Consider the following 7,393-nt stretch of genomic DNA (forward strand, 5'->3'; position numbering starts at 1 on the left):
GCAGTCAGCCATATCCAATGGGGACTGACAGCAAGTTAATGCATGTGTTTGGAAATATCTGACCATGTGACTGAATGAATGAAACTTTGATCATATTGCACAAGTTGTATGAGGGTTTGTAAAAATATATTTTGATATATATTTGCTGTTGTAGACATGGTCCCCAATAACCAGTTTTTTGATTTTTCGCTGACCTGAGGCTTATGAGAAAAACAAGTTTTCTTCATGAAGTCAACGTAACGCGGAGTGAGTAACTAATACACAAATGACCAACTGTGGTGTATTCCTTTAACCCTAAATGAAATGTATGTTGTTGCAGTTTTTCATTTGAGAAAGAGACCAACTGAAAGAAGCGCGCTTTAAATGTTTTACATCCTGCCACCTTCTGTTTCTACATATCAGTGTCTTCTCTCACTTCAGCGTCAATTTGTCTGGCCGTGTCTATGTTTTATCTTGTTACAGGGTGTTTACTGGCGTTATATAGCTGACAAGAGGCAATCAAATATATCCTGTGTGATTACTCAACCACAAAGACACAAGCATTTACATGCAAGATTACAGATACACACACACACCCCTGTTGACAGGCAGGTGCACTTTAATCCCTGTAGATCAAAAGAGAGACCGACTGAGCTGTGCCTCAGGCCTTTGTACGCATTTCACAGAGCTGGTGGTATGCCCTCTAGGTAAACACACACACACACACACACACACACACACTTCCCTTGTCTCTCAATAACGCAAACATACCCGTAGAAAGTCACACACGTCGACCATCCACAAATGCATTATGTATATGCAAACATGAAAGCATGAGCATGCACAGAAGCTCACTCATGTCATATGTGCAAAACACATGCAAGCACACGTTAATACACGCACACTCACTCATGCAGAAACTGGCTATGCAGAACATGCAGAATATACATGCACAGCTAGCTACACAATGTCCTGAATGTGTGTGAGAGGGATGTGCCAAGTGTATCTTATGATCACGAAGAGTTTATAGATGGTGAGCGAGTGTTGCTGCCTGAACTGAAGCCAACCCAACACCCCCTGCCAAAAAGCAAGAAAGACAGTGAGAACAGACAGATATTCTGTCTGTGTGTGTCTGTCTGTTGGTGTCACACACGTACAAACACACCACAGTTCTCCGAAAGTGGTATGAAATCCAGAAGCTGTGTTGTGTACTTTAACTCTTAAGCACAGCGAACCTTCTTCTCAAATATCAATAACCTGCACAATATCTCTAGTTGCAGCACATACATGTCTACTTCATTTTTCCTCAATGGGATGGTCACTTTTGCTCTTTTTATCTCAAAGAAACAATGCAGATACACAAAAATAGACTATAAACACAGCGCAAGAGTTCATTGGCACTAAGTATATCAAGGTATGAACAATTCTAAGCCGGCTTTTCTCCAACTTCCTCTTTTTACAGAATGCATGCTTGACAGCATCTGTTTTCGTGTTTGCATGTCTGTGCACGTGTGGCCCCAGATGACTGCTACCCTGCAGGAGTGGACTGCTGTTCGTCACAGAGACATTACACAATGTTTGTCTATCATTGGGTGCTCGAGAGGAGGTATCAGCACTCAACACAAGTGAAAGAGAGACACTGACACATGCAGGGAAGAGCACACAAAGCAGCAAACTTATTTAAAATCCATTGTTACTGTAATCACCATATTTAGCAACATTTTGGTAGGTAATTCAAGCCTTGGACATTAGTTTTAAACTGAAAATGGATAAAGGAAATAATAATACATAAACTATAAATACAGAGCAAAGAATTGAAACAGAACGCCTTAAATACAGAGCCCTATCACCTTTGATATTAAACTTATACATATATTTGCATAGGCAGAGGCAGTGTGTAATTAAGGCTATGATAGGCCATGCTTTTCCAAAAGTATATACACCCTTAAAAAATGTTGGGATAAAAACAACCCATTCTGGGTAGTTTTCAACTACACTGCTGGGTGACTATTGGACCAACTACACGCTGGGTTAATCTAACTTAGCAAGATGGGTTGTTTGTTTAACCCAATAAATTGGGTTGAAAATTCAATCCAAATGCTTGGTCATATCACTTTGATCAATGCCTTAGAAATACAGAGCGTTCAGACACTCCCATAGACAGCCGTTGTAATTGTGGAATATGGAAGTTACGCGGGTCATGAAGCTCCCAAAAGTTCAAAACACGGATCGTTCCAGCGCTGAGCCCCATTCCTTTAGAATGATCCTGAGGCTCGCTCACCAGTCAGTTAATTGAATCACTCATTTTTTTGAAATGTTAATGCGTAAGTAGACCTTTGATTGATTGATTCTTTTATGTAGCCCTCTTTAATATTCAATTTTTTTTATCTTGAGATAATGGCTACCATAGTTAGATCCTTATACAGCCAATGCTAATGCTACAGTGCTACTGGTACAATGCTAATGGTATAATGCTAACGTGACTTGGCTGGCTAGATGTCAGTTGACCTTATGTCTCATTTACAAAATCATTTGTGTTCCTTTACTTACAGAGTTTTTGCCCTCTCATTACATTTATGTTAAAGTTAGCAACATTTACTTGCAACTGTATTTGTAGAAGTTACATGTAATTCACGTTACATTGACTGGTACTTTGCTTTACTAAATTACATGAGTAACATTACCTGAAACACTGATGGGTCTGAAGGAGAGTTGAATAGTTTGTATTTCTGCCATATGATGATGTGTGTCCCGTCTGAGGTTTGTCAGCAGTGGAGACAGCAGACTTGCATACCACCTTCAGGAGATGAGGACCCTGGGTGGAGAAACAGATTGGACCTCAGTGCTGAGTTGTAGGCCTGAGGTATAAAAACCTCATTCATAGCCACTCTTTAAGAGGTTGAATTTTCTTTGAGGACTGCCCATTCAAGAAAATGTGTTACTGGCATTCACTGATACTCACATATGCATGTTTAAGTAAATCCATTAACATAAGATAACATTAGGATGTGTGCTGTGGGGGAAGAAGTATTGAGATCCTACTTACGTACATGTACTAATACACCATGAAAATACCCCACAACCAGTAAAATGTGAGCACAAAAAACCTTACTAGCAGCAATAGCATCAATGGCTGAATAAGTGTGAGTGTACACACACTTGAAATTTGACTATTTTTTCAGTGTACATACAGACAAACAAAAAAAGAACAATTTAACTGAAAAAAGGGGTAAGTGAACAACTGATATAAAAAGGTATAAACAGTAATAGGCCTATATACACTTCACACAGTGATGCTCTTATATTTATTAGTGATAATTATGTTATGATAGTATGCACTTACTATGAGCAAAACATAGCCTACTTAAAATCATTTTTTAGATTATTGATAGTGCAGTAAAATATTCCCTATCAGTGTTTTATACTTGATGTTTTTGAATAGATTTCCTATTGCATTAATATATATATATATTGAATTTTATTGCTGTAGCTGTTTACAGTTGTACTCATTTTATCTCCTTTATATAATGATTTAATCTACAGCCTCATAGCATCATATGCTATAAAATCATAATGTTTGTAGCGTGGCTGTCCTATGAGAACCATGTAGCTGTTAAGTACAGTATTAAGTTACTTTATACCTCTAGTTGTGAGTAATTGGGACCATAGAAGTACAAAAGAGATGTAAATGCGTACATACTTTAAATCTATTTTACATTATGAGAACAAATCTCATTCCCTCAAGGATTACAAACAGAAAAACGGATTAATGCTGTCTCTACACCACTCCCCATTCAAAATGATATTATGTATATTGACTGTGAGCGTAGTGAACGTGGCAATCAATGAAGATTATGTATTAAAATTGCCTGAAAATTGATGAAAATATAGTCACTGCTGAGTGTCCTGCTTTAAACTCTTCACAGCGTGGACACAGTTGGAACTATCTGCAGCTCCATAAACCACGTGACTGTGTGGAGGAGAGACCAAAGAGTCTGACATCTAGCTAGTCACGTTAGCATTGTACCGTTAGAATTGGCTGTAATTAGAACCTAACTATGGTAGCCGTTATCTCAAAATAAAAGAACTAATGTGGGCTACATAAAAGAATCATGTCATATCTATTTATGCATTAAAATGTCCAAAAACTGAGTGATTTAATTAACTTACCAGTGAGCGGGCCTCAGGATAATTGAAAACGTATTGGGCTCAGTGCTGGAACTATCAGTGTTTCGAAACTATCTGTGTTTAGAACTATCCGTGTTTCGAAACTATCCGTGTTTCGAAACTATCCGTGTTTAGAACTATCCGTGTTTCGAAACTATCTGTGTTTCGAAACTATCCGTGTTTCGAAACTATCCGTGTTTAGAACTATCCGTGTTTCGAAACTATCTGTGTTTCAAACTATCCGTGTTTCGAAACTATCCGTGTTTCGAAACTATCTGTGTTTAGAACTACCGTGTTTCGAAACTATCCGTATTTTGAACTATCCGTGTTTAGAACTATTGGCAGGTCCATGACCCGCGTCACTTCCGCATTCCACAATTACAATGTGTGCCTTTAGGAGTGTCGTAACTCTCTGTATTTTTTAAGTACTGGTTTTGGGGTTTTTCTGTATTTCCTCATTATTCATTGAGTTACCCATGTTGTGTTTCCTGCTTTATTTTATCATGTTTAATGTTTCCTGTTGTTTCCACAGCCACCTGCTTTGTGTCAGTCTCATTAGTCCTTCCCTGCAGTGCTTTCCCTTTCGTTTACTGCGCCCTGGTGTTGTTACCTATCACACTTGTTGACTCCATTGTTGTATAGTCCTTGTACTTCCCTTCTTACGCCAGTACACAACAACTTAGGTTGTGTCATCTTGTATATGTACATTACACCTATGTTTCCCTTTATTCCTTGTCAGTCTGTCTGGTCCCCACATTTGCCTCTGTGCTTCTTGTTGGATTTCCTCTGTGTGTCTCTGTGTTGTTCTTTGTTTTAATTAAGGTTGCTCCCTCTGTTTTATTTCATTTTTGTGGTCTTTTGGTATCATCTTTATTTTACTAAAGCTCACTTTTAATCCTTCAAACCCACCTTCTTCTTGTTTTCGCACAAATTCTCTTTTAAACTGTGCACACAGGAACTTGAATATACTTAGTGTTAATAATACTTCAATTGTAAACAGGCAAACAAGCTAATGTTACCATTAGCTAGCAGTGTTTTCCACTGAAAATAGCGTGATTCTTGTTTGAGCTTGTAGTGTTTCCAATTTGGGAATCAGTAACCAACAAGACTGATGTTCTGACATTTTTTTCAAAAGGTAACCTTTGCTCTAAACTGAGGGCGTCAAAATATACTAGTATTAACAATATCAATGATATTTATAAATGAAATATTGATATCATGTTAATAATACATATATAATAACATGAAAATATCCAACTCTTCTTAAATCATTTCCATTTCTTTCTGTTCTTGCTTTGTCTTCCTCCACAAACAGAATGTGGTTCGAAGGTGTAAATGCTTTTTTATACCATTTTGCACAAATACGGTAACAGAATCTCTCTTTACTTCTCTACCCTTGTATTTTGAGTGTTATTTTATTTGTCAAAATGAGAAACAAAAAACACAACAAACAAAGTTAAAGATGAATCTGAATTTTCCTCTCTTTCTTCTTATTTTTATGAAACTTTCTCTAGAAATTGCAATAATAATCTTTTAATGAAAATACCCTGCTAGCCCTCCTCTGGGATGCTGCTCCACCTGCTCTTGAGTGGCAAAATAAATAGCAAAAAGGTATGACTTTAAGTTGAAAGAACAAAATGGCCCACCTTAGCCTACTCTGCCTGAATATTTCTTTTTTGAGGGAAGTACAGATGATTATTTTTATCTTTCAGCAGTTTAATAAAGCCTGCCACCCATGACATCAGGTGTTTAAGAGCCCTGTGACTCAATGACACATTGGTTCATGGACATGAAGCAGCCTACACATGAAAAGCTGCTACAGCAGACTTGACGTAAATGAAATAAATCATAACCATAACTGGGATCCTAAGTGGGAAAAGTATTACTGCTAAAAAGGGAAAATTGGTTTTCACAAACTCAAAGTGCTCAAACTCACAACGTTTTCACATCTAAACAATGAATGCTCTCTGGTTGTAACCTGTATATTTTCTCTTCACAAAACAATTTTACCCACAAAAAAATTACAGAATTACAACCAAACAAGCACACACGTCAGTTATGGGAATAAACAGGACACCGTATCCAACTACAACATGACTCAACACTACACTGAACGTTCTGGTAGCTTTGGTCTATAAATAAGGCCGCTCTTATCTTGCTCACACGTCATTGTGAGGTAACACGCTAACCAGGCGACTAACAGTAAATGAGACCCTTGATCTGGGTTTGCACGGCCCTGATCGGTCAAGCAGGGGCTTCTGTGGAAGTGGGGGAGCATTAGGTAGTTTTATGTTCATTGAAAGCTCTTAAAGACCAGCCGATTTAAAAAAACAAACAAAACAAAAAACCTTTTTATCCTAGACTAGGATAAAAAGTTTCCCTCTGCTCCCAGTCTTTATACTGAGGTAACTGTCTCCAGGCCCTGTAGCATTTTATGTAACCTTTGGCAAGAGGGTGAACAAGTGCAGAACCACTGTTGGTCATTGAAAGTAATGCATGTTAAGGGACACCTTTGCTGGGCTTTTCTGTATGTTGCCTCAACAGCAAACTTCTCCAGTTTGTTTGATAGCGAGCTGTGAAGTTCACCAGCTGTCATATACTGAACACACTACAGACTATAATACTGTTTATGGTACAACAGAAAGAACCTGCAGATCCTTACAGTTGTTAAGAGGTAGATGTGAAATTCCAAGAAGTCTTTGTTCTACACAAATCCCTCACATCAAACATCAAATAAGAGACACCACATGTTGATGGTATTTGGGGCCCTGCCAGTATTCTGGGATTTGAAATTTAAACAGTCTCAGCTCAGGGTGTCGAGCCTCCTATACCCTCTGTGTAGATTAACATGACAGATCCATATGTTACTAAAGCGAGCAGGCGACCTCATCTGCCTTTGCCAGCTCACTGATGAGAATTCTAAACAATACCTTGTGACAGTGTTTTCATGGTCAGTGTTATACTATAATTCTTTCAGAATTGTATCATTATGGTGTAACAAATGTATGGAGGACCCCAAATTACAAAAAGTTTTTTTCTCATAAAAGTTATAAATAATTTGTCTTTGGTGTGCCTGTACAAATTTGTTTAAGCCATTTATGGTTTTTTTGACACATTCAAGGAACAGCTCCCTTAAATAGCTTAACTAGAAAAACTTAAAGAAGTTTAAATACTTATATATATAAATTATATTTATTATATTTTCAGCAACATAAAGGGGATCCTTACATAAAACAAGGCCATCTAT

Source organism: Plectropomus leopardus, chromosome 15 (assembly GCF_026936395.1).
Source record: "Plectropomus leopardus strain MGB_pleo_1.0 chromosome 15, ASM2693639v1, whole genome shotgun sequence".
Taxonomy (NCBI): Eukaryota; Metazoa; Chordata; class Actinopteri; order Perciformes; family Serranidae; genus Plectropomus; species Plectropomus leopardus.